The following is a 27,609-nucleotide window of genomic DNA, read 5'->3' as shown; positions in this document are numbered from 1 at the left end:
TGTTAGAGAGTGTTGCACTATTAAAAGCACACGCTTTATTCTGAAAACTGTCTTTTGATGTGCCTTGTTTGGTGAGTGTGAAGCCCCCTTTCCAATTGCTTTCTTGCTTTACAGAGTGCTTCCGCTGGGAGTGCTGAATTTCTTTTATTAGGGAGTGTAAAGCAAGACAGTGTCTTCGTACCATATACTAGGGACTGATAACGCTACACCAGTAGCCAATTGTGGAGTTACAAAAGTACTTGCCAAAGCCATTTTGGAAGAGAGAGCACAAATGCTGAGGTCCTGATAAGCAGGATCACAAAAAACTACTGTCAAAACACACTTGCACCAGGCAAAAAGAGGAGGTAGCCATGAAAGCAGATCCTACTTTACTACAAAGACTAATTAATTGTGATGAGCTCATACCATTTGCAACTTATAGCTCCAATTCTTACGCTGCCAAAAGAGAAAACCAACATCTTTGATGTTGATGGCTCATTGGCATCTTGTCAGATGATGTTTGCCACATATATACATGCAGCATAAGGGAGCAAACCCCATGTCAGTGCTACTTGCTTGTGTTGTGTCTTGGTTTTACAAGATGGAGAGGAGCAGCTGCAATTCTCCTGCTAAGGGGATTACTATTATCAATGCACATGGTGGATAACCCATAACGATAAATTAACATGCTTTTGTTGTTAGATGTCACTTGAGCCATGTGTGCATCACTCCGTCCATCTCCAGTAGTATCAAACCACATAAGCTATTAATTTAATGTTATAAGCTATCTATCAAGTGTAGCGGTGCACCCTACTTCTTCATCCATGTGCAATGACCACATGAACTATTGCTTAACTGCTAAGGAATATCCGTGTATATAGTTAAACTTTGTATGTTCTTAAGTATGTAGTTGCATTGCTTTTACTGTTTTATGCAAACACTTCTACTAATCACAAACTTCTATCACCCAGCCAAACGTTTGACTTCAGAAATCATCAAAATATTTCTTTTCACAAGGCTGTTGTCCGTATACTCTGATTATTGCTGCTAACTGGTTTGGAAACAAACTCTGATAACAAAGTTTATTTATGACAATTGGCTGATTGCTCACATATCATTAATACCATGCTTATCGGACATGTAATATCCATTGACGTTAGGATGGATGCATGTCCTCCTATGGCACATCATTTACCACTCCCTATTGTGCTTCAATTTACTATTGATTTATTAGTATTTACTGTGAATTCTGAACAAAATGTTTGTCTTTTTCTTTTGACAACGTGAACCTGAGTAATTTCAATTTACAGAATTAGATTTCTTTCAATTAATACTATTTGTGCACTAGCTCAACATGTACTCATTCTCGCTTCAACCCGTGTTGGCCCTAGTAAGTGGGTATAACTCATAATGACTTCAAAGCAAAAGAATGACCTCAGGGATTAGATATAAAAACCTTTTGTCAAGAGTAGGGTAAAAAGAGAAACATTGTCTTATACATGATCAGAGAGTAGTTGCTTAAGACAAAAATTCAGCAAGTATATTAAGAAACTTGGAGTACTCAATCAAGTAACCAGCAGATCAATTTTTGATTTTTATAGTTAACATCCCTGTAAGTATGAGGGAAGCTCTAACAAAAGTTATGAATGGTTGAAAGGCCAATTTGGTACTACTATATGATGAAATCTACCAATGTTGGCAAAAGGAAGGTTGAAATTTTGAATGCAAAAAACAGGATCTGGATAGAGATTTGTTGCACTTTGAGGGTCTTGCCACACCCCGGGTCAGAGATTCATCTAGAGTTAAGAAAACTAGTGCTCCATCCTAGGTTCTTGTCAAATTCTTGCCAAGAGTGGCCTCAATAACTCAATTAAATACAAATTAGACAGGAGAAAAATAAGATTCTTGCACGCATATTACCAGACTATGCCTGAACGCCATGATTAGCACCCATGGCACTCCTTCATATTTACCTGTTCAGTGACTTGGAGTGGTTTACCGTGGATCACGAGAGAAGTGGAACATGTGGAAGTCCACAATACAAGCAGTATGTTGTTTCTGTACTTTTTCTTTGAAGTAGAGTGGATTCCATGGTTTCCTGAGAAGTGTTGATACTCAGCCGTATAAAGTGTGCTTTCCTAGATGGTGGTCAGACAATAAAATGTGTACTAAATCCGAAATTATATGTTTTGATAAGCTCAGGCAATGCCAACGTATTCTACTAAGCAGAAGTAACAGACAGGCCGTGGCCCACACATATTCCTCAATTAGGCTGGGGATAATGGATGTTAGGCAAATACTCAAATCTTCTTGATTCATGATGCGATGTGGGAATGAGAGTGTGAGAACTCACTTGCAAAAAGCCACTGTGCTTTCTCTAAATTTCACACTTTATTTACTCAAAGCGCACTATCAAAGCATAATAAACAATATTGTACTATGAAGAACTGACATACGAAAAAAAGTAGCAATTGCACATTTATGAATATGCGAAGCCTTAGACCCCCGATGAGCATAATAAGCAAATATGTGTAATGAGGGAGCTCCGAGACAGAAATAAGATTAAATTCAATATGTTTGTTTCTTCTTATGATGTCTGCTTTTCCTCTTGACATATAAAAGGCAGTGGTTGGAAAGGCCATGTTCATCCCAATGCGTTTTGTTCTCTGATTTTTCATTTTGATAGTCACCTCAGTTTCGATCTATTTTTGTCCCTCATTTCTATTCCCCTAGAAGCTTGTTCCATTTGCTTCCTGCATCATTTAGACTCTGCTCTGGTACAGCTCAGTTCCTTTCTCCTTACGGATGTCAGGAGATTGGCACCTTGATGCTTTTCATAAACTCAGACTTCACTGTTAATCGAGAACATCAAGGATTGTCAAAGTAGGTTTTCCCTTTTTGAGTTTTTCTCCTGCGGCTACCTTCTAAAGAAGACCTGTGTCCCCTTTTATGTATTTATTTTCGTGCATCATAGTTACTGGAGAAGTATCCCTTACATCAGGCAAAGTAGAATGGCATTCGAAACACCTCTGCATCCTGTTTTTCACTGTTTTGGGTTAAGCAAGAATTATATTTTTGCAACTACCCCCTTGTAAGACCAGCCTGAATTGGAATTGAAACCCAGGCATTGGGCAATCTACAGTGTTTTGTTAACAAATGTAATCCCTATAAGGAAGGGTGACTTCAAAACTTTCTTTTCCTTCAGCCTAAAAGACTTCTGTTGGTTAAATGAGTGTTCACCCTAATGCCAGTGTCATTAGGATTTACAAAAGTCTCAAAGAGAACCCTGTGGGAGTACCTCAAAGCATTGAAGGGGGTTGTGTGATTATAACAATTGAAAAGGTTGCCAATGCAACCTGGTTAATGATATAGACATGCACATTAAGGGATAAAGGATCAAAAATCTTGTTGTTCCCTCTGGGGTTTTTAAGCTTTCCTATCTTTCCTATAAGACTATAGGAGCTAGAGGTTTACTTGATGGAAGGAGGTACCCAACAAGTAGGACTAGTCGAAACCTCATCTACATCCCTAATCTTATTGTTAGGGGTCGGACTGATACAAATAGTTTATTGGAACAGCCGGTGAGAGTGACAGTACATCCCCAAGTTTGAGAGGTTTAATTCAGTGTCTATCACAAAGATCAGTAGCTATCCCAGTGCAGTCTCCAAAATGTGTCCCCTCCCCTCCCCATCCCTACCTTGTTGGTGGATTGCCCTTCACAGACACAACCATGATCGCTCCATTAAGTAGTTCTTTAGCAGACCTTACACTTACATTCTTTGATTTGCCCAACAAGCAGTCTGCTCCAAACTTTTAATGTACTTTGGGAAGAAGAGGCTAGGGAATATATCATCCTAGGAGTTTTTTTTTTTTTTAAAAAGGTATTTTCTTTTTGACATTTGTCTTTTCCTGTCATCGTATTTAATATTTCAAGTATTGCAGTGATGTTCATTAATCCATTTCAAAAGCATTAGTTAAGGATCTGTGTAACTGCTATTTGTTGACACTTTTGAAGTTGCTGTGGAGCCTTCTACCATGCTCCTAGCCCCAGCCTCCCAACACCTGTAATATCTCCGTCTGACCTTCCCGCTCACATCTGCTCCATAGTGGCAATGTCTAAAACCCCCCCTGGAGGTCCTGTTACCAACTTCTCTTTTGAAAAACCTGTTAGAACCCTAATATTAGCATTACTCAAAACTTTTATTGGTACAGACAATTGGTGTGTGGGTTGGGTGAGAAGGTGGAAGGCTTCATTAATTTCAACGAAATAGTCCCCTGAAACCTCAACTAATAAGATAAAGAAAAGTCAAGAAGATATGAAAAAAGCATTTCTGCCACAATTACCACAACTCTTCCCACCGTTGCCCTTACCACCTCCACTGTAATCATTACCACCACCGTTGCCGTCACCACAACCAGCATCATAATTCCACTATCCCCACCAATACCAAAACCACCACCCATAACATGACCTATTTGTGAAGTAGCATTACCTTTACCACCACTGCCATTTTCACTTAGATTTCAGCCATTACTTCCATACCAAGTGCCCAGGGTATCCATAAGGAATAGTTTTACTTTCAATCAAATCCTGTTTGGAATCATTTACAAAGCCAGTGGTTATCTTGTTAATCTGTCATGAATTCAGTTCTCAATAGAACCATTGTAGACACCATCAAATGAGTGTTTTATTTAAAACACAACACTACAGTTTATGAAATGTATGCAATACAAAATGTGTTTGAAACACCTCTGCATCCTGTTTTTCACTGTTTTGGGTTAAGCAAGAATTATATTTTTGCAACTACCCCCTTGTAAGACCAGCCTGAATTGGAATTGAAACCCAGGCATTGGGCAATCTACAGTGTTTTGTTAACAAATGTAATCCCTATAAGGAAGGGTGACTTCAAAACTTTCTTTTCCTTCAGCCTAAAAGACTTCTGTTGGTTAAATGAGTGTTCACCCTAATGCCAGTGTCATTAGGATTTACAAAAGTCTCAAAGAGAACCCTGTGGGAGTACCTCAAAGCATTGAAGGGGGTTGTGTGATTATAACAATTGAAAAGGTTGCCAATGCAACCTGGTTAATGATATAGACATGCACATTAAGGGATAAAGGATCAAAAATCTTGTTGTTCCCTCTGGGGTTTTTAACCTTTCCTATCTTTCCTATAAGACTATAGGAGCTAGAGGTTTACTTGATGGAAGGAGGTACCCAACAAGTAGGACTAGTCGAAACCTCATCTACATCCCTAATCTTATTGTTAGGGGTCGGACTGATACAAATAGTTTATTGGAACAGCCGGTGAGAGTGACAGTACATCCCCAAGTTTGAGAGGTTTAATTCAGTGTCTATCACAAAGATCAGTAGCTATCCCAGTGCAGTCTCCAAAATGTGTCCCCTCCCCTCCCCATCCCTACCTTGTTGGTGGATTGCCCTTCACAGACACAACCATGATCGCTCCATTAAGTAGTTCTTTAGCAGACCTTACACTTACATTCTTTGATTTGCCCAACAAGCAGTCTGCTCCAAACTTTTAATGTACTTTGGGAAGAAGAGGCTAGGGAATATATCATCCTAGGAGTTTTTTTTTTTTTTAAAAAGGTATTTTCTTTTTGACATTTGTCTTTTCCTGTCATCGTATTTAATATTTCAAGTATTGCAGTGATGTTCATTAATCCATTTCAAAAGCATTAGTTAAGGATCTGTGTAACTGCTATTTGTTGACACTTTTGAAGTTGCTGTGGAGCCTTCTACCATGCTCCTAGCCCCAGCCTCCCAACACCTGTAATATCTCCGTCTGACCTTCCCGCTCACTTCTGCTCCATAGTGGCAATGTCTAAAACCCCCCCTGGAGGTCCTGTTACCAACTTCTCTTTTGAAAAACCTGTTAGAACCCTAATATTAGCATTACTCAAAACTTTTATTGGTACAGACAATTGGTGTGTGGGTTGGGTGAGAAGGTGGAAGGCTTCATTAATTTCAACGAAATAGTCCCCTGAAACCTCAACTAATAAGATAAAGAAAAGTCAAGAAGATATGAAAAAAGCATTTCTGCCACAATTACCACAACTCTTCCCACCGTTGCCCTTACCACCTCCACTGTAATCATTACCACCACCGTTGCCGTCACCACAACCAGCATCATAATTCCACTATCCCCACCAATACCAAAACCACCACCCATAACATGACCTATTTGTGAAGTAGCATTACCTTTACCACCACTGCCATTTTCACTTAGATTTCAGCCATTACTTCCATACCAAGTGCCCAGGGTATCCATAAGGAATAGTTTTACTTTCAATCAAATCCTGTTTGGAATCATTTACAAAGCCAGTGGTTATCTTGTTAATCTGTCATGAATTCAGTTCTCAATAGAACCATTGTAGACACCATCAAATGAGTGTTTTATTTAAAACACAACACTACAGTTTATGAAATGTATGCAATACAAAATGTGTTCTATGTATGGACATTTTACTATATAGTATATTCAAGGGAATTACAGAATATATTTTCACTCAATAAAATAAAAAAAAATTCTTGAGCTCATCGATTTTTGTTTAGTGAGTTGTAGTTAACCCAGTGGTAATGTTGCCTTGTATTCTCTAGGTTTAGTAAAACGTATGTGATGGAGAGTTCGTTCACCCATGAGCATGGATTCACTCTGGATGCGGAGGCCAAAGTGTCTTTTAAGGTTGGCATCCCATCCATTGCCAAAGGGGGAGTCAAGATTGACATCAGTACAGTCCCCACCCACAGCTGCAGCTTCTCTGAAATCAACAGGACCGAGGTACTGTGTTACTGGACCTACTTTTTTGCTTTCACAGTTCCATCAACACCTTTTATATAGTATTTTTTCTTTATTTTGGGAAATTTGAGGATTTCTGTTGTGACGTGGGACAGAGAATGTGAAACGTACTTTCATGATGCCATCTTTGCCGCTTTAATGCTCCATAAGGAAAACTAACATTTTGTCCTCCTTCGTTCTCTTACCACCTATTTTAACATTTCAGCCCAACATAAATGGATCTATTTTATTTCATAAAGTAAAAGACAAAGGGGTAACCCAGTATCCCTCAAAACCTGGGCCTAAGTTATATCAGCAACAATTGGTTCTGTCGGGTTGTACAATTACTTTGTAATCTTAAGTAAATTCTCTTTACAAAGTGCCAAATATAGTTCGAGGCAAACAAGAACTGAAAAGATTCCTTTTGAGAACCAAATTATCTATAATTACAAAGGAATTGTACAACCCGACAGAACCAATTGTTGTTGATATATCTTATTTCATAGGCATGAAACATGTTCACAAACCTGTCTCACGGCTTGGTTAGAACCTGTTATAACAAAAGATGATACTATATCAATGCAGTTACTCTCACAGGTGAGACACTCAAGGCACTTCAAACTGATCTTGAATCTCACTTAAACCATGGAAATGTGCTGTTGGCTTAGTGACTTGCTCGTTCAGAGCCTGAGCGGAGAGTTGTTTTCCTTTATTGGTGAAGAAATCAAAACCTTCTCAGGGGTTTCACTGATACACCTGGTCCTTTTAAACCAACAAAGAAGAGATTGGCACAGAAGCTGTAATAAAAAAATAATGCATTTATTTAAACCTCACATGAGGGAGATTGCGTCACACAGTACCCTCAAGTCACTGTGGGAGGCATTCTAAGGAGTACAGAGAACAGGGGTCTTATATACCCACACAGGGGCTCAAAAGAAGGCGGTACAAGTACACATGAGAAGAGTTACACACATAGATGGTCATACAGAAAATGCACAGTCAACAAGTAGGAGGAATAATGAGTTGCTGACATCAGTTAGAACAGCCTGACAGTTCTATACTAGGAGCAGGTGCATTCTACTAGCTAGGCCCTTCTGAGCATGTGCGAGGTTCTGGAAGAGGGAGAAAGCAAATGGCTAGCACATAGCTAACTAAAATGGCTGCCAAGTACAAAATGGCTTTCAGCTCATGCTAACAGATCCCTGCAATCTTTAATATTTTGGAGTTGCAAAAGATATATGAGCAGGTATATTATGGATGTGTTTAGAGATGACAGAAATAATCATACCAGTGAAATCTTTGGAAACTATTTTACGGGGGCAGGAGGGTGCAAAATGGTCCACAGCGAAAGGGCAATCATGAAGAGTGTGTGTGGGAGTGTGTGCTTGTGTGGGTGAGTGTGTGCGTGTCTGTGTGTGTTACCTTACCACCACGATTATCACCACTAAATTACTGCCTCAATTACCACAATCATTTCCACCATTGCCACCTCCACCATAACAACAATCCCACCAATACCATCACCTCCACCCATGAAATGACATTAAGTGACATAACCTGACCTACTTGTAAAGCACATGTTGTCCTCTTAGGACATCTTGTTGCAGATAATTATAACGCAACTCAATAGTACTCATGGTAGCATTACCATTACCACCACTGCTATTATCACCTTCATTACAACCATTACCAGAACCACTATCACCATCTTTATCATTCCCATCATTAACAATTACACCACCATGATGACCACAAGCTAATTACCACCATCACCACTGTCACTACCATCACTTTTATCACCACCTCCAGCACTATCACCACTACCACCAATATCAACTTTACCAACATCACCATCAATGTTACTAAGACAACTCTACCACTATTACCAACATATAAATAGAACTATCACCAAATTTATCACCAACTTCAAAACTACCACAGCCAATACCCTGATCGCTGCTGACACAGCACTATCTACACCAACACCATTACTGTCAATTTCACCACTGCTACTTACATTATCCCTACGGCTACTATCACAGCTAACATCACTATTGCTAACACTACTAGAACATTATTGTGTGTAGAAGCATTTTTTGTTTGGCAGTGTTGTATAGAAGACATTGTGCGTTTGCAATCAATAATGGGGCAACATTAAATTCCCTTCAGTGCCAGGGACTTATTATACTTTGATTTTTCTCTTTCTAACTATTTAATTGTTTTCATCTTCATTCATCACACCCTTGCTTTTACACAGAAGTGTCAGTGAATGTTCTAGCATCATTCTAAACATTGTTACACTGATACATTATACCTCTTAAACATGCCATGAATATGCTTCTCTTTGGTTAAAATCACATACATTATGTTGAAATATTGTCAGCATTCTCACATAATTCAATTCAGTCTTATTTTCTGGGTTTTCAGACATTGCTGTGACATAGGGTCACTGTGGGTTTGCGGTGCCATTTAGTGGCATATTTGATCTACAAAAAGTGTTCTGTCGCTTTACTTCGCAGTAGGAGTTATGCGGCCAGACGTACATAGATTATTTGAAGGTCATAAACGGCAGGTCGCAAACGGCTCGATTGTGACCAGACAAATTGCCATTTCTATGTATTAAACCTATTTGGTACACAGAAAAATGAGTTTGCAATTCGGTATTAAGAAGGGGCGTGTTGAGTGCATCTCTTTCGCCACTCGCAATGATATGTGTGCATGTTTTGCAACTGAAATGCAGTTGCAAAACATTTGCATTTTACAACTTACTTCAAGTAGATGGTAACCCATTCGCAAACGGGAATGGGTCCTCCTTTGTGAATGGCTGCAGAAATGTTTTTTTAAGATCACTGCCTACTCTAAATAAAAAATTAAAAGAAAACTTTTCATTTTTGTTTTTTATACCTTTAAGGAAAACAGGCTGTGTTTAAACAAAATAAAACAAAAATTGCTTTGTTTAAAAGTAGTCACGGATATGGTGGTCTGCTGGCCGCAGCAAACTACATCCCTGGGTTTTTAGTGATTTCCAATGGGTTGCAAACTGCGATCTAGCGCATGAATATTAATGAGGTAGGTCAGGTGCGACCCACTGGGAATCGCAAACTGTGTAAAACACACTGTTGTACATAGCTGTTTGCTGTTTCCTAATAGTGACTCGCCTTATATATATTTAAGAATTATGTTTGCATACTGTCCTTTTATTACATCTGCCTAAGAGCTGCTTAGTGGCATAGAAAGTTGGATAGTTGTATATTCCAAAATTCATTATTTATGTCATTATTTTTAAAGTATTTTGGGCAAATACATGTTTTGACTAACTCCAGATCTTATACAAGCATTGGAAAAGCCAATTGGTCTGGCCTTTTTTGGCAATAGAAAGACAGATCTTTGATTATTCCAAAGGGCAATATTCGATTTGCACAAAATCTATGTAGTCTCCTGCTTAGTAGGTATAGTTTTTACGTCATTTATAGACTAGGTAGTTCATCAGTGAAGTGTGCCATCTTTAGGCTTAAATTATATTTCCTGTGTTTTATGATGCTCAATAATGTACCTGTTACATAGGTTTATTGTACCTTTTAAAATTTATTTAATTGATTTTAAATGTTGGGTCAATGATACTACGCCATCCTGATCTTTGAAAATATTTTTGGGGGCCTAAACTAGGGTTGTCGCCCCCTTCCTAAATTCATAGTTATCTCTGAGCACCCGCTTGACTAGATGGAGCAACCCAAGGCACTGAGCACATTCAATAATCTACTTATGGACTGGCATCACCACAGACGTTCTTATGTTTTATGTACCCTCAATCTTTTTTTTCTTTCAATATATTTGTGCTGTAAGCACACACCATTTTCGTTGCTGTGACTCCTCTTGTGACGAGGCTTCAAAGCAATTGATGTATTTACCATTTCTTCTGCTTTTTTTAAGTTGTTCATGAAATTAAGGGGATTATTTACAAGCACCCTGCGCCACTGATGCATCACTTTATTTGATGCTCTGGCGGCGCAGAGTGATATGGTGTAAGGCAACACAGCGCAAGTCGATGCATTACTTTACACGGTGTCAGGGATGCATTTCAAGGGCCCTATTTATAATTATTTGGTGTAGGGTAGTGCCACAGGTTTCTTCACTGTGCTGCTTCCAAGCCAATTTGAAAGGGAAGGAATACACTGTATTTATAGGGCACATTGTATTCCTGTCCTTTCTGCCAGCGCAGGTTCATAATTTGCAGGCTAGCGCTAATGCAGGCACCCGTACACCTTGATGTAAGGGTGACTGCATTGTTGACATGATTATTTTAGTGCAGGAAGGGATACCTTCCTGCACAAAAACAATCCATGGAGGCTTAGTCTTTGCTCTATGTGTGCAGCACACATGGGAAGAGGAAAATGTGAGGAGAAATGAAAACATTTCTCCTCATTATGCCTGCTCTGGGAAGGCGTAAGCTTTTGTTATTGCCCAGGTACTTGATTTTGTAAATCTGTGGCAGTGTCAAAATCCATGGGTGTTGCATGGGAACTCCACCCATGGGACGCCTCCTTGACGCAGAGTAATGCAACTCCATATCTATGAGTCCATGCAAAGCAATGCAGGGTGGCTTTGTGTCGTCTCATAGATATGTTTGTGAGGCCTGCGCCACCGGAGCATCAAAAAAAGTGATGCTGCGGCAGCGCAGGCCTCTTGTAAATATCCCCCTTAGTGTCTATGTATAGTCTCGACCAGTGCATGCATGCCAATAGACCTGATTCAGGAGGGCGACTCCTAATTTGGTAAGCCAAAAATTGCTTTATTTTGGCTGTCTTCTGTCTGAAATTGCCTCCGCTTCAATAGAAGTTATTATGGAAAATACATTCTCCCAATTTTTATTTAACATTTTTTTTGTTCTTTAAATCTCCCACTGTCCTCTTTCAAAATAGTGGAATGCATGCCAGTGCAGTTGTATATTCCAAAATTTATTATTTATGTCATTATTTTTAAAGTATTTTGGGCAAATACATGTTTTGACTAACTCCAGATCTTATACAAGCATTGGAAAAGCCAATTGGTCTGGCCTTTTTTGGCAATAGAAAGTCAGATCTTTGATTATTCCAAAGGGCAATATTCGATTTGCACAAAATCTATGTAGTCTCCTGCTTAGTAGGTATAGTTTTTACGTCATTTATAGACTAGGTAGTTCATCAGTGAAGTGTGCCATCTTTAGGCTTAAATTATATTTCCTGTGTTTTATGATGCTCAATAATGTACCTGTTACATAGTTTATTGTACCTTTTAAAATTTATTTAATTGATTTTAAATGTTGGGTCAATGATACTACGCCATCCTGATCTTTGAAAATATTTTTGGGGGCCTAAACTAGGGTTGTCGCCCCCTTCCTAAATTCATAGTTATCTCTGAGCACCCGCTTGACTAGATGCAGCAACCCAAGGCACTGAGCACATTCAATAATCTACTTATGGACTGGCATCACCACAGACGTTCTTATGTTTTATGTACCCTCAATCTTTTTTTTCTTTCAATATATTTGTGCTGTAAACACATACCATTTTCGTTGCTGTGACTCCTCTTCTGACGTGGCTTCAAAGCAATTGATGTATTTACCATTTCTTCTGCTTTTTTTAAGTTGTTCATGAAATTAAGGGGATTATTTACAAGCACCCTGCGCCACTGATGCATCACTTTATTTGATGCTCTGGCGGCGCAGAGTAATATGGTGTAAGGCAACACAGCGCAAGTCGATGCATTACTTTACACGGTGTCAGGGATGCATTTCAAGGGCCCTATTTATAATTATTTGGTGTAGGGTAGTGCCACAGGTTTCTTCACTGTGCTGCTACCAAGCCAATTTGAAAGGGAAGGAATACACTGTATTTATAGGGCACATTGTATTCCTGTCCTTTCTGCCAGCGCAGGTTCATAATTTGCAGGCTAGCGCTAATGCAGGCACCCGTACACCTTGATGTAAGGGTGACTGCATTGTTGACATGATTATTTTAGTGCAGGAAGGGATACCTTCCTGCACAAAAACAATCCATGGAGGCTTAGTCCTTGCTCTATGTGTGCAGCACACATGGGAAGAGGAAAATGTGAGGAGAAATGAAAACATTTCTCCTCATTATGCCTGCTCTGGGAAGGCGTAAGCTTTTGTTATTACCCAGGTACTTGATTTTGTAAATCTGTGGCAGTGTCAAAATCCATGGGTGTTGCATGGGAAATCCACCCATGGGACGCCTCCTTGACGCAGAGTAATGCAACTCCATATCTATGAGTCCATGCAAAGCAATGCAGGGTGGCTTTGTGTCGTCTCATAGATATGTTTGTGAGGCCTGCGCCACCGGAGCATCAAAAAAAGTGATGCTGCGGCAGCGCAGGCCTCTTGTAAATATCCCCCTTAGTGTCTATGTATAGTCTCGACCAGTGCATGCATGCCAATAGACCTGATTCAGGAGGGCGACTCCTAATTTGGTAAGCCAAAAATTGCTTTATTTTGGCTGTCTTCTGTCTGAAATTGCCTCCGCTTCAATAGAAGTTATTATGGAAAATACATTCTCCCAATTTTTATTTAACATTTTTTTTGTTCTTTAAATCTCCCACTGTCCTCTTTCAAAATAGTGGAATGCATGCCAGTGCTTAATTTGTAAAAGAATGAGTGCCGGTGCCCAAAACTCTTCTCAGAAGCCGTGGTTGGTGCAATTAAATGTCAACGCGCCCATCACCAAGGCTGGCCTGTCTTCAATCCATCAATGCCTCTCAAATCCACTTCCAGGCACTCCCTTGCCCTTTATCTCACTCTTGCGGGTTCCTGATTTCTTCTATTGAAATGTTTTTTTCATCTTTTCCTTCCTTTCTCTTAGTGCATTTAAGCACTGGTCTTGACTGCTGTAATGATATTGAGAAGATTTTTGTTGGCTGGGTGTCAAACGTTGGATTACACGGCCAAACTATACTTATCAAATATTTCCCTGGCTCTATGCGTGTCGAGGAGGAGCGTGGGCATTGGAAGGAGGGGCCAAATTGTTATCCAACCTCAGCCAAATTTCACAGTATCCGCTGCCACATTATTAAGCTTGAAACCCACTTCTGTTCTTGGGTTTACAATTGGACAAGGGGATTGCATAGTTTGTAACTCTGCCCTTCTATTAGTAATAATGAGCTCGTCTCTGCTGAATTTGGGAGTCTTATAATTAAGTATTATTCCACTGTGCAATAACACATTAGAAATCACTTGTTCCTTTAAAAAAATATATATATATTCACCATAGTCTCTGGTATCAAAAGCTGTCATGTTTGCGTTAGTTCAGCATGTATTTTCAAAATATTTTGTTTTCCATAGGTGCAGCCATTTGATCAAAAATGTTACTAATCATTGAGGCTCGCTGTGATTTCTAGGTCAAGCTTGACCATCACAATAAAAGTACATACCTCTACAATGGCAGTGAAAATACATGTGGTCCAAGAACATGTATCTAAGAGCAACTGTACTAATAAATGCACATTCACTCATTTATTACTACCGTGCAATAGTCAGATTTGAGTTTATAACCACTGTACAGGAGGAAACACTTTTTACTGCCTCACAGATTGCTGTGCACAGGACACACCTCTCTTAATACTCATGAGGTAACTTCAACGTTATTTTACTTTGCGCCACAAATGTAACCTCATAATGGTTTTGAGTCCTATCAAAAATTAATAGAGCAATGATAAGTGTTTATTTTTCCCACCCGTAACTATACTCATTGATTCTCTAGCTGTAAAAGTGACATTTATGAATCTTTTCCATGGATAATAGTGGTTGATTAACCTTTATTTTTATTTAAATAAAACATTGCTGTGGTCTCAAGTCACACTTTGAGAAGGTGCTCTTTGAGAGCAATTAGAAGAGTGCCTTTGGATAAAGAGCCTAACTCTCAAGATAAAAAACTTCTCAATAGAGAGAACAAATTAGCATTTTAAGTGACATTGCAGGAAGTGATGTCAGATGACAATTTACCTTAATAGAAACATAAGAAATTAAGTAACTGAAATGATGAATTAGAAGACATTTTATGCACCTCACTAACATATCCTCATGGCTTACAAAATAAGTGGACAGCTACCTAATTTAATGTGGCTCCTCTTATCAACAGAAAGGTTCTCTTGTAGACCTGCCACTGTGGTGGAATGACTTCTATAAGCTGCCAAAGCTTCCAAATGCTGATCTACATTCTGCAGAGCTCTAAGAGCCACATTCACTGCTGGTTTAAACTGCACTTCTCCTTTTTGACAAGATGAGGGTGCACAATGGTATCAATCAATCAGATTTGTAAAGCACGCTACTCACCCAGAGGGTCTCAAGGCGCTAGGGGAAGGGGGGACCGCTACTGCTCGAACAGCCAGGTCTTGAGCTGCTTCCTGAAGGAGAGGTGGTCTTGGGTCAGACGGAGGTGGATGGGGAGGGAGTTCCATGTCTTCGCTGCCAGGTAGGAGAAGGATCTTCCTCCCATGTTGGCTCTTCGAATGCGTGGAACGGCGGCGAGGGCGTGGCTGGACGATCGTAGCTGGCGGGTGGGAGTGTAGAAGGTCAGGCGGTTGTTGAGGTACCTGGGGCCCAGGTTGTGGAGGGCTTTGTGTGCGTGGGTGAGGAGTCGGAACGTGATTCTCTTGCTGACGGGGAGCCAGTGCAGGTCTTTCAGGTGTCCGAAGATGTGGCTGTGTCGGGGGATGTCCAGGATGAGTCGTGCGGAGGCGTTCTGGATGCGTTGGAGTCTTTTCTGTAGTTTGGCTGTGGTTCCGGTGTAGAGGGTGTTTCCGTAGTCCAGACGGCTGGTGACGAGTGCCTGGGTGACCGTCTTCCTGGTTTCGGTGGGGATCCATCGGAAGATCTTTCGGAGCATGCGTAGGATGTTGAAACATGATGATGAGACGGCGTTGACTTGTCTGGTCATCGAGAGGGAGGAGTCCAGGATGAAGCCCAGGTTGCGTGCGTGGTCCGTTGGTTTGGGTGCGCTGCCCAGGGCAGGGGGCCACCAGGAGTCGTCCCAGGCGGAGGGTGATGGTCCAAGGATGAGGACTTTCGTCTTGTCTGAGTTCAGTTTCAGGCGGCTGTTCATCATCCACTCGGCTACGTCTTTCATCCCTTCGTGTAGGTTGGTTCTGGCGGTGGCTGGGTCGTTGGTGAGGGAGAGGATCAGCTGGGTGTCATCGGCGTAGGAGATGATGTTGAGGTTGTGTTGGCGTGCGATGGCTGCGAGGGGGCTCATGTAGACATTGAAGAGGGTGGGGCTGAGTGATGATCCTTGTGGTACGCCGCAGATGACTTCAGTGGCCTCGGATCTGAACGGGGGGAGGTGGACTCTCTGGGTTCTTCCGGCGAGGAACGAGATGATCCACTCTAGAGCCTTCTCTTGGATTCCGATGTTGCCGAGGCGATGCACTAGGGTGCGGTGGCAGACAGTATCGAACGCTGCGGAGAGGTCTAGGAGGATGAGGGCTGCTGTTTCCCCGTTGTCGAGCAGGGCACGGATGTCGTCAGTGGCTGCGATGAGGGCGGTCTCGGTGCTGTGGCTGGCTCGGAAGCCGGACTGCGAGTGGTTGAGGGATTCGTTTGTCTCGAGGAAGGCGGCAAGCTGTCTGTTGACGGTCTTCTCGATGACTTTGGCAGGAAACGGGAGGAGCGAGATGGGGCGGTAGTTCTTGAGGTTGGTGGGGTCTGCTGATGGTTTCTTCAGGAGGGCGCTGAGTTCGGCATGCTTCCAGCTCTCCGGGAAGGTGGCGGTGTTGAAGGAGCAGTTGATGATGTCCCGGAGTTGGGGTGCGATGACGGTGTCGGCCTTGTTGAAGACGTGGTGGGGGCATGGGTCAGTTGGTGATCCGGAGTGGATGGTGTTCATCGTGTGGATGGTGTCTTCGGTGCTGACCGGGGTCCAGGTGCGGAGGGTGGTGGTGGGGGGCGTCGGTTCGGTGGTTGGGTGCGTGGTCCGTGCACCGAAGCTGTTGTGTATGTCGGCGATCTTGCGGTGAAAGAACGAGGCGAGTGAGTCGCAGAGGTCTTGTGAGGGAGTGATGTCGTTGTTTCCGGCGCTGGGGTTGGAGAGCTCTTTGACGATGCTGAAGAGTTCCTTGCTGTTGTGTGCGTTGTTGTCTAGTCGTTCCTTGAATGCTGTCCTCTTGGTGGTGTGGATTAGCTGGTGGTGTTTGCGGGAGGCGTGCTTGAGGGCGTTCATGTTGTCTGTAGTCGGGTTTTTTCGCCAGGCTTTCTCGAGGGTGCGGCAGTTCTTCTTGGAGTTCATGAGGTGGTTGTTGAACCAGGGGGCTGTCTTGCTGGTGGGTCTGTTGGGATGGTTTTTCAGAGGTGCGAGGTCGTTAGCGCAGTTGGTGATCCACTGTGTGAGGTTGTTGGCTGCTTGGTTGGGGTCCGTTTGGCTGGCGGGAGGGTTCTGGCTCAGTGTTGTGGAGAGCTGGTCGGTGGTGATCTTGTTCCAGCTCCTGCGGGGAACCTGTTGCTGGTGGTGGTGAGTCGTGGTTCTTCTGAAGCTGAAGTGGACGCAGCTGTGGTCTGTCCAGTGGAGTCCGGTGGAGTGGCTGAAGGATATGTACTCGCTGGAGGAGAAGACTGGGTCAAGCGTGTGTCCGGCGTAGTGGGTGGGGGTGTTCACCAGTTGCTTGAGTCCGAGGTTGGCGAGGTTGTCCAGCAGGGTGGTGGTGTTGTTGTCGCTGTTGTTCTCCAGGTGGAAGTTGTGGTATCACTTTTCCCTCTGGATAGTCAGTATTTGTTGTTTTCTTTTCTCCACTGTCATCTATGGTAAGTGCAACCCTGCAGGCTTATCTGTGCTCTACAATTATTTTGTGAGCATCATCGGCTGTGCACATGTGCGCATTTTAATGTCACAAAGTGCCAAACAGACCAATGAATACCTCCTCCTCAATTTATTTCATTGGCGAGTGAGGATGTGGCCACTTAACAGGATGAGGCTGATTGAGGATCCTTGTGGAAATCAGTAGATTAGGTTAACAGCGTCTGAGGTGAAGGGGGCCAGGGTTATCGACTGTGTGCGACCTTTTAGGAAGGAGCAAATACAACAAAGTGCAGGTCTTTGGATGCAGGCTTTGTGCATAAGGATGTGTTAGACCTGGCACCATTGGCGTGGGTCTCCCTTCCATTTGTTGCTGTTGCCTCCTGTGGTTTTTTTATATGTTTTTCTAGTCTAGATGCTTTGGGTACTGTGCCACTGCTATTCAGTGCCGCAGTGCAAGTGCTCCCTATGTTAAATTGTTGTAATGGATTAGTGACTCCATGATTGGCTTATTTGGTTTACTTGTCAGACCCTAATACAGTGCACCATGTGTGCCCAGGGCTTGTAGATCAAATGCTGCTGGTGGGCCTACAGCACTGATTGTGCCACCCACCAGAGCAGCTTGTAACCTATGGCTCAGGCCTGCCATTGCAGAGCCTGTGTGTAGCCTAGTGCTGCCATGTTGACTTGGTAAGTGCACCCACTTGCCAGTCCCCAAACCTTCCCTTTTCTGCATGTTAGCCACCCCTAAGGTAGGCCCAAGGGCAGGGTGCCTTGTATGTGAAAGGTAGGACATGCCCTGATGTGTGTGGCATGTCCTGAGAGTGAATTACAGCCATTTTCGTGTTTCACTATTTCAAGGCTACCTGTCCCCATAGACCATAATGGGCAGTTTGATTATAACACCTTATAATCATAACTGACCCAGGGAACAAGGTAGAAATTCAAGTTTAGTATGCCTGAAATCAGAATGATAAAATACATCTTTTAGTGAAGTTGGTTTTAACATTCTGTGTTTGAAAATACCACTTTTAGAAAGTAGGTATTTTCTTGCCTAACCATCCAAGCCTGCCTCTGCTAGGTTGTGTATCCAGTGTCTGTTTTGTGAGTGACAGGGGCTGGGGTGGCTCCAGGAGACTGGGTGAGTCAGCACAGGGCTGAATAGACCTATCTGCATTTGGAGTGGTGGGAGGAGTAGCACCTGGGCCTGAATCGGACTGTGCCTGCCTTCCACAATGCTGCTTCCACCTCCTGTGGTGCGTTTGATGACCCTGGCCCACACTGACAAAGGAAGAAGTTGTGCACTGGCAGAATGCACCTAGAACTGGTTTGGATAAGGCACAGACACTCTCTGCCTTCAGAGACAAAGGATTTGTGAATATAAAAACGGGGACCCAGACCCCAGAACTTTAGATCACTTCTGGGAATCAAAGACGAACCTTTGCTGAAGAGAAGAACCAAGAAACTGAAGGAAGAGACTACCCCTATGCTGCGTGTTGTTGAGGTTGGCCTGCAGTAGTTACTTTATTGCCAAAGAAAGGAGAAAAGGACTGAGTGTGCTTTCATCATCTTGAAGAAGATCTCCAACGGCTTGAAGTTAAGCTTGCATCCTGCCTGAAGTCTCAGGGATACAAGACTTCACAGCTTCTGTTTGCCTGCATCTAGAACTGCGGTTTTAGCTGCTACAGAAGGAAATTGCAACACCGAAGCCGGCGAGCGATGCCGTCATCTGCACCGAAGCCGTGAGCGCTGCTCTGACTAGCAAAGTAGACCCGACGCTGCCTGACGTTCCACATCGACGCCTGCGAGCCACGCTGTAACCTTCCAGATGCCGTGAGTGCTGCTCCGACTTCTGCCGTGGGCCCGACGCCTGCTGCTATGCCGCATCGACTCCGAAGCTGACATAGTCATTGTGGAGCCGATCCTCGACGTGGGTGACCAAGAATCCATCGATGACGCAACATCGTAAGGAACCGTGGTTTCGGCGCCATTGTGACATCACCTCCCCGACACAGTAAGGAACCGTCATCTCACCTCCCCTGTGCTGCAGTAAGAAACTTGGTCTACACCTCCCCTGGGGTCGTAAGGAACCGACGCCGCGCAGCACCAATAAAGCCACACCTCCCTGACGCCGTGAGCTGTCTTTGTTTTTCATCGCTTTTCCAAGGTACTGTTCTTTGGGGGTCTGTTTGACTCAAGGCCCTACGCCGCACACCTCGCGGTCTGCGCCGTACTTTGGGATTTCTTCTGTCACGATGTTGCGATAACTGGTGGAGTTATTTGTTGCTAGAGACTCCATTTAAGTGAATAACCTACTTTTAAGCATATCTTGAGTACTGTATTGTGGATTTTTGTCGTTTGGGTCTTGTGTTAAGTCTATATAAAATACTCAACCTGTGTGTTGTCCATCTGTAGTGTTGTCACTGTATTACTGTATGTGTTCACAAATGCTTTACACACTGCCTCTGAGATAAGCCTGCCTGCTCGTGCCAAGCTACCTAGGGGGTGAGCAGGGGTTATTTTAGGAATGTAGCCCCTTACCCTGACTAGACGCAAGGGTCCCTATTTGGACAAAGGTACCTACTACCTACCTCTGCCAACTAGAGACCCCCAAATCTAACAGGATGGGATTGGAGGCATTATTGAAGGCTGTGGAACGTCCAGTAGTGTGAAGGCAGCACTGTCACCTCTTTCCATGATCATCTAACGTTGTCCAGAGCAGCAATGACCCCCGTCTCTGTCATGTGGTTGGGCGTGAATCCAGATCGAGTAGTAATGAAGAGGTGGTTGTGGTTGGTGACTCTGTATTTGTTTATCATCTTTTCTTTGACTTTTGTAACTTAGTATAGCAGGGAGATAGGCCAGTAGTAGGCTAGTGTATTTTGATCTGCTGAGGGTTTCTTGAGGAGAGACACACCCTGCCTTGTTTCTAGGCATCTGGAAAGGTGGCTGTGATGACATTCTGTGTTTGGGTGAGGTTTGCACTGATGGGGTCCAGTCCTTTGGTGAAGACGTGGTGGACCTGATGGTCAGGATGGTCATCTGGTTGTTGATTGAAATGGGCAGGAGGGCTGTGATAGTGGAAGAGTCCATTTGTAGTTCTAAGTTGTCATAGGTGCTGGTGATCGTGTTGCTCAAAATTATAAACAGTTGGGTGCAGAGGTCTTAAGAGGGAATTATGCTGATAGATCTTTCTTCTGCAGAGGTGAAGTCTTGGCTATGGCGAAGATTTCATTGGCACTGTTGGTGCTGCTTTTGATGTGGTTGGTGAGCGTGAAGCATTTGGTGGTGCTGATGGTAGTGTCTGAGGGTGGATTTGTAGGTGCTTTTGTCATTGTTGTTCTCATTTTCTAAGAAAAAGATTTGCCCTGCACTCAAATATTATCATACGTTATTATTCATCTGAATTTTGTATCCAAAAATTATGATAGCACATAGTAGTCAACAGTTGAATATAAATAACATTCATATACTGCCTCCCAAATAAATCAAATTAGTCATCAAATTGCTGGAAACATATTCTTCCTTTATTCTTTATTCTTTTGTTCATGATTCTTTTTTTATTAAACCACAGTACCAAATTGATAGCCGATGCGACATGTTTCGTCCCCACGGGACTTTTTCAAGGCTTTTTTAAAGTTATCACACGCTGAAGTCCGGTTCAGAAAACATCTCTGAACCGGACTTCAGGATGTGATATTGGGACACACTTTTCCCATTTACTATTCATAATTATTCCTGTCTCACACTACTTCGGACACACAATATTTTTGCTTCTTGCATCAGTACTTCTTTTGCCACAGTAAACTTGACGTGAAGCATCTGTGTGAGATACCTAGATATATAAAGGCCTTGAAAAAGTCCCGTGGGGATGAAACGCGCCGCATCGGCTATCAATTTGGTGCTGTGGTTTAAAAAAAAAAAGAATAATGAACTAAAGAATAAAGGGAGAATATGTTTCCAGCAATTTGACGACTAATTTGATTTATTTGGGAGGCCGTATATGAATGTTTTTATATTCGACTGTTGACCACTATGTACTATCATGATTTTTGGATACAAAATACTGATGAATAATAACATATGATAATATTTGAGTGCAGGGCCAATCTTGTTCTTTGTCCTTTGGGTTTTCCCAATTAGTGGGGACGCAGGAAGGTCACTTTCCTTGCTTACTGCACCATGCCCTTGTTTTAATTGCCAAATACTAGACTGACTGATGCAGGTTTTTTAGCGCCTTGACCTTTCTCCTCTTCCATGTGTTGTTCTTATTTTCTCTCTATCTTCGTTCAAATTGTTTGAAGTGGCGTCTGTTGAGCCTGAGCTCTTGTTGGCTTTGAGAGGAGCCCGGGTGTCTGTGCATGTGGTGATCCCGCTGTAAAAGTTGGAGAGGCACTGAAGGAGGTTGTGGTTGTGTCGAGGTCTGTAGTGTAGGAGTTTGGAAGACAAGTGTCCTTCTGAGACCTTTTTCCATTCCTGGTATGAAGATTTTGCAATAGTGTTTCTGCTGTGATGTAGGATGGAAATGCTAACGTTGACAATGACCTGGTCGGACCAAGGGATAGTTGTACGCTGGTGTACTGTGATGTCTTATGCTGGTGAAGATGGGGTCAGCCCACAAGGTGTCTAGTAGTGTGTGTGGGGCCTTCCGCTCACTTGGTGATTCAGAGATAGAAGTGGTCCTCAGTGCGGTTGGTCTCATTGCGATCAGTGGCGTTCTGTATGTGGTAGATGATGAATCAAGGTACTGGTGTCTAGGATCAGGGGCGACAAATTCAGCAGTGGTGCTGCTGAAGATGGCAAGTTTCTAGAGCCAGTAGGATAGGTTGTTGTTCAGTTTGAAGTTTGGTGTTGATGAGGAGTTTGTAGTTCAAGTACTCCATGTTGCCAGTGGTGCTTCCCAAGGTGGTAAAGCATTGGATGTACTCACTGAAGATGACTGGAATTTCACCTCTTGTTCTGTATGTCATGTATTGCCTTGCAATTGGTCAGGAAGAGCAGGTTTGGTGAACAGTCATGTGCAGATCTAAAATGTCGGTGCTGTCTTTAGTGAGGGAGCGAGTTTTGAGGAGTTTGCCGTGTAGTGGGTGTCAAGTGTGCAGTGGCGGCTCCTCCACAATGGCAGAGGAGCGTTGCCCCACTGCCTGGCGCAGAGCCAGCAAACAGAAAAAAACCTATGTTCTAGCATTTTATTTCTTGTTTTCCAGCACTGAGCCAGGTTGTTCAGGGAGGGGTGGGGAAAGGAAGGGTGGAGGAGGAGTTTTTGTGCACTCCCTAAGTGCTCATGAGTGTTTGGCACATGCCTATGCAGCTGGGCTGGAGATACCCCACATTCTCCATGACCTGAACAGGGCGTTGTTCCTGCCCACCCAGACGGATCCCCGGAGGCACCAGGTACATTTTTTCATTTATTATTATTAACATGCCCTACCGCCCCCTTCATGCCTCTGTGCGCTCTTCAAACGTGCCCTTACCCCCACCCACCCGACCACCCTTTGTTAATGGCAGCCACTACTGCAGGTGTATGTGGATGGGTGTGAGAGAGGGGTGTGGGAGGGTACAAATGGCAGGTGGCCCAGAAGAATACACATTCAGTTTTGGGGGGCACCACAGCAGCACTGGTAGATGTAGCAGGGTTCTGCGCTCAGAGGTTCGAGGGAGGTCTATGTGGGTGGGAGGAGGGAACAGAGTCCTGGCCTGGGTATCTGCGAAGTCCATAAGGGCACAGATGGACTTACCTTTGGTTCTCAAGCAACTCGCCCACTTCCAGCATAAGCTGCAACTGCCATTATGTGAAGACTGTTTTGATAGCATACCTGAGCCCTGCCAGTCTAACACAAACAAGACTCTCCATGTCACTCTTGAGAAGGTTACCTTTTTAGCAGAACTAACCAGGTCCCTGTATCCGACCTGTGCTCTATTGCGGTTGGCCTGAACTTGTGACTTGTCCATCATGACTAGATGCCCACAAGTGCCTCTGTGTGCTTTTAGGTACTATTTTCACTAAAAACTTTAAAATCTTATATCTCTAATTCTACTGATTGGATTTTTGTCATTCGGGTGTCATTGTATTTCATAAAATGTTCTCTATTTCTCTAAATTGGTTTGAGATTTGTCTTATGTTGTGTTTTCACTTTATTACTGTTTGTGTGCTGCATAAATATTTTATACATACCCAAGTTAAGCCTGACTGTTTTGTGGCAAGCTACCAAATGTTTAAGCACAGGTTAATTTAGTGATGTCTGTGGTACACCCTTATAAGAATTGTGGTTGTTGCCTCAGCGGGGCTTCTACCCTTCTCAACCACGGAACCCAATTCCTTAAACTATGCATGAGCCAATATATTCGGCAAAACTTGCAGGAAGTACTCTGTGATTTGTAGATCCTGATCGGCTCTGAGTTGAAACTAGGAACCACTAGTTTCTACGTTCAAACACTTTTTTTTATTGTTTCTGTCTCCTCAGATGCAGTTAAGCATGTCGCAAACTTTCCAGGTGGATCCAGGAAAAGCTGTGCGTCAAAAGGCCGTAGTCCAGAAAGCCAAATTAAATGTGCCTTATATTGCCAGAGTTTGCACCCTCTTCGATTATGAGGTCACCATGCGGGGTACATGGGAAGGTGCCACTTACTTTAATTTGAGCATTGTGCAGGAGGATGTATAAATAACAGCACTTATTTTCTTGAAAAGGTTTGGGGCCAAATTCAGAGTTAAGTGAACCAGTGCATTTAGCAGGACTACGGGTACCAGAATGCATTTGGACAAATGTTCAAAAAAACGGGTGCTCCTTACCGAGATTAAGCTGTATGAGACGTGGTTAGTACATTTAGGGGTGTATTTCTCAATGTGGTTCTATGGTTTCTATATGGTGGCGGTGAGGTAAAAACCAGGATTATTCTCTTCTCTTCTGCTCTGAGGCGTGGCTTCTTCTGACTTGAAAGGACTAAAATGCAATGTTTAGCAACATATTTAAAAAGATTGGTTAGTAATGCATGATCATGGAATATCAATATTTTTTTCTTTTAAGGCGAGCGAGTAGGTTGCATAAAAAACTCTTGTAAGATACCAGCAGGAGACTAATTAGAGCATGAAGAACCTCTCTGTGAGAGACACGGATTCATGAACAATGATAAGGGATGCAGTACAGCTGGGCAGCCTTTATACGAAAATTGTCTTGATGAAGGGAAATATTTGTACCATATACAAAAGACAGATCAGATTATTTTTTAATCCAAGTGTGAGAGCATCCATACACATACGAATCATAGATGATGCCCTCCTGGCCACGGATAAAGATCTCCCTTACATCTTGATACTGCTGGTCCTCTTAGCTCCTTGAACACGGTCAACCATTGCCTATCATCCACATCTTGAAGTCTCAAATTTGATTTACTAACAACACCCTTCCCTACCTATCCCACCACACTAGTTGTGCAATACCAATTGCCTATGGAGTACCCAAGGCTTTGTCATATCCCTTGTTATCTTCAACTTCTCTCTGGAGAAATCGTGGCCTTTATTCACTGATAGCAGATTCCAAATTTACCAATACACTGATGATACACCTCTACTTGAAAAATCTCCTCTGCTGTAAACATACGTCACCTTAAACACTGCCTGCATCCCCTTCAGACCTGGATGTCCAGCACCTACTTGAAATTCAACCTCTCCAAATAAATGGCATAAACCTAGACTAATTCATACTCAAACCGATACACAGCACCAAATCACTCAGCCAGCCTGAACACCAGCTTACGCCTCAAGAAATAAATTGCAATATAAGAAGACCTCTGTCTGTAGTAAAGAAAGTAGAACATTCCCCCCAGAAAGCAGTTATGTTGCATCACATCCTCAGCCTTCAAATTCATCCCTGGCCCCTCTGAGGCCATCCTAAACGCCATTGCACAACTCATTAAAGGCCATAGGAAATATGACCTCATTATTCTTATCTTGATGGAATTCCACATCATCCCCTTGCTGGCCACACCATCTACAAAACCAGCTGCATCATCTGCAAAGGTCTGGCACCACTACATGTCATGCAAACAAGCTCATCTTTTTGGGTGGCTCTCTTCGGATTCGAGCCTATGATACTATATGGCTGAAAATGAAGAAGAGCAAAAAAGGAAAACACATGTCAAAACACATTCCCATCTATACATCCAAGATCTGGAACAACAACCCTACATCAGAAGAGACACAACCCCACTCATTTTTTGGGGAAGAGCTGAAGACGCACCTCTTTACAGTATGACACACTAACATTCCACTTTTGCTCTTAAAACCTTGCTCCTCCAATCACGTGTTGACGTTATCTTTCTTATGTGTTGTCCTGCACTAGGCTGACTTTTGCATTTGTCATTTTTGCCTCGTCCAAGCACTTCAAATAAAGAGTGTTACAAATTACGTTTGGACAGAAAGAGCTTGTCTAGACTCTTACAGTTGCCCATTTCATTCACTCATACCTTCAATGTCCTTTAACAATTAAGGTCATGCCAATGTAAAATGTCCCTATGACGATGCTGTAATAATTTGAAAGTCCATGTTTAGTATTTCATAACACCATACCATTCATCCACGATGTTCAGTTCAGTTTTATTTGAATTGCATTCATGTATCCATACAATCCATGGGTTCGAGGAGCTGGAGGTACTCCTGAATGTCAGATTCTGCATGAGCAGATAATGTGTAAGTGCCTTATTCTTACAAAGAACCAATCTTCCAGGGATGAGGAGGGCAGAAAAGCAACTAGAACCAGAGCATTTAGGCAAAATATTGGAATGGGATTGAGGCTGACCTGTTGGACATTGGGCTGCCCCCCACACCCACTGGGGTACAAAACATTTCTTTTCTGTGGTGATTTGTCTTACCACTACAGAGGGGCAAAAAACCCATACACCTTTGTGCACAGCACTTTTCCAACTTTTTAAAAAAGAAAAACAACATTTGTCCTTACTAAATCTTAGCTAGTTTCTCGGTTCATTCCATGAGAATCCACAAACTTTTTCATGTGTGAAAAAGACACCATATTAGCCTTGAAACCTTAGTTGTAAACCTTTAAAGCAGACCTTCACAAAATATTTTTAAAATTCCTCACAATGGGAATAAGCCCGAGCACTTATGGGATTAAGAGGATAATTAGTACATGAATGTTGTTATTAAGATGTTAGATGGCAAATGCAAACCTTGGTACAGCAGCAAATGTGCTTTCCACTCTGGTGCAGTTTTCTCTTAACCTTCACCTGTGTACCACATCTCCGCAGATGATGGAAAATTGAGGTCACAGGCAATGGCACCGACAATGGAAGGAAATGGCATGAGAAATCAGCAAGTGAGCTTGCATACTATAAGTCTTGACCCCTGCCCTCCTGCCATTCTCAATCTTGCCCTGGCTAAATAGGCTGGTTAACAAATCTCTTGACCAGCCGCTGGTTCCCGCTAGCTAGAAACAAGCTCTTCTGCTTCCCTTGCTGAAGCCCTCTGCTGACCCACATTTTAGACCGATTTCTCTCCTTCCCAAAGCCGCTAAATGTTTGGAGAAGAATAAAAAATAAGCAGCCATTTAATTTTCTTGATTCCCAATCAGAGTTCCGTGCTGGATATAGCACCAAGACAACCCTTCTTAAAGTCTCAGAATCCATTAAAGCTAACCTAAGTTTAAACACTCTGGTCATTCTGATGCTTTTGAATCTCTCCTTGGCTTTTACTTCGGAGGCTAAACCCCTAGGGGCAGATTTATGAGCCCCTTGCGCCACTTTTGCGTCACTTTTCCCATGTTAAAAGTGACGCAAAAGTGGCGCAAGGGGCTCATAAATCTGCCCCCTAGTTTGCAGGATTCTGCAAAGGTTCGACTCTCAGCCCAACACTTTTTTAATATTTATCTGTAGCGTCTGACTAAGTTAGTGGAATCCTTGGGAGTGAAGGTTATATCCTACACTGATGATACTCAACTTCTTCTAGCTTTCCAAGAAAACATACCCACGCTTTGACATCTTCAAGATCTGCCTGGAATCTGTGGTCGACTGGATGTACACAAGCTGTCTGAGACTTAACTCAGACAAGAC

General features: G+C 42.8%; 1 pseudogene across 1 annotated transcript in view; it reads left to right on the top strand.

The window, feature by feature from the left end:
* Positions 1–25,948, top strand: part of LOC146863378 (uncharacterized) — a 40,970-nt pseudogene extending 15,022 nt beyond the window's left edge. The window contains exons 2-3 of the transcript XR_014978603.1: positions 6,595–6,775; positions 24,012–25,948. The product of XR_014978603.1 is annotated as an uncharacterized LOC146863378 (transcript). The remainder of the gene's footprint in view (positions 1–6,594; positions 6,776–24,011) is intronic.
* The last annotated feature ends 1,661 nt before the right edge of the window (positions 25,949–27,609 follow it).

Source organism: Triturus cristatus, chromosome 2_2 (genome assembly GCF_964204655.1).
Source record: "Triturus cristatus chromosome 2_2, aTriCri1.1, whole genome shotgun sequence".
NCBI classification, from domain to species: Eukaryota; Metazoa; Chordata; class Amphibia; order Caudata; family Salamandridae; genus Triturus; species Triturus cristatus.
Note: the sequence above shows the minus strand (reverse complement) of the source record. Positions and strands in the feature narration are given on the sequence as shown.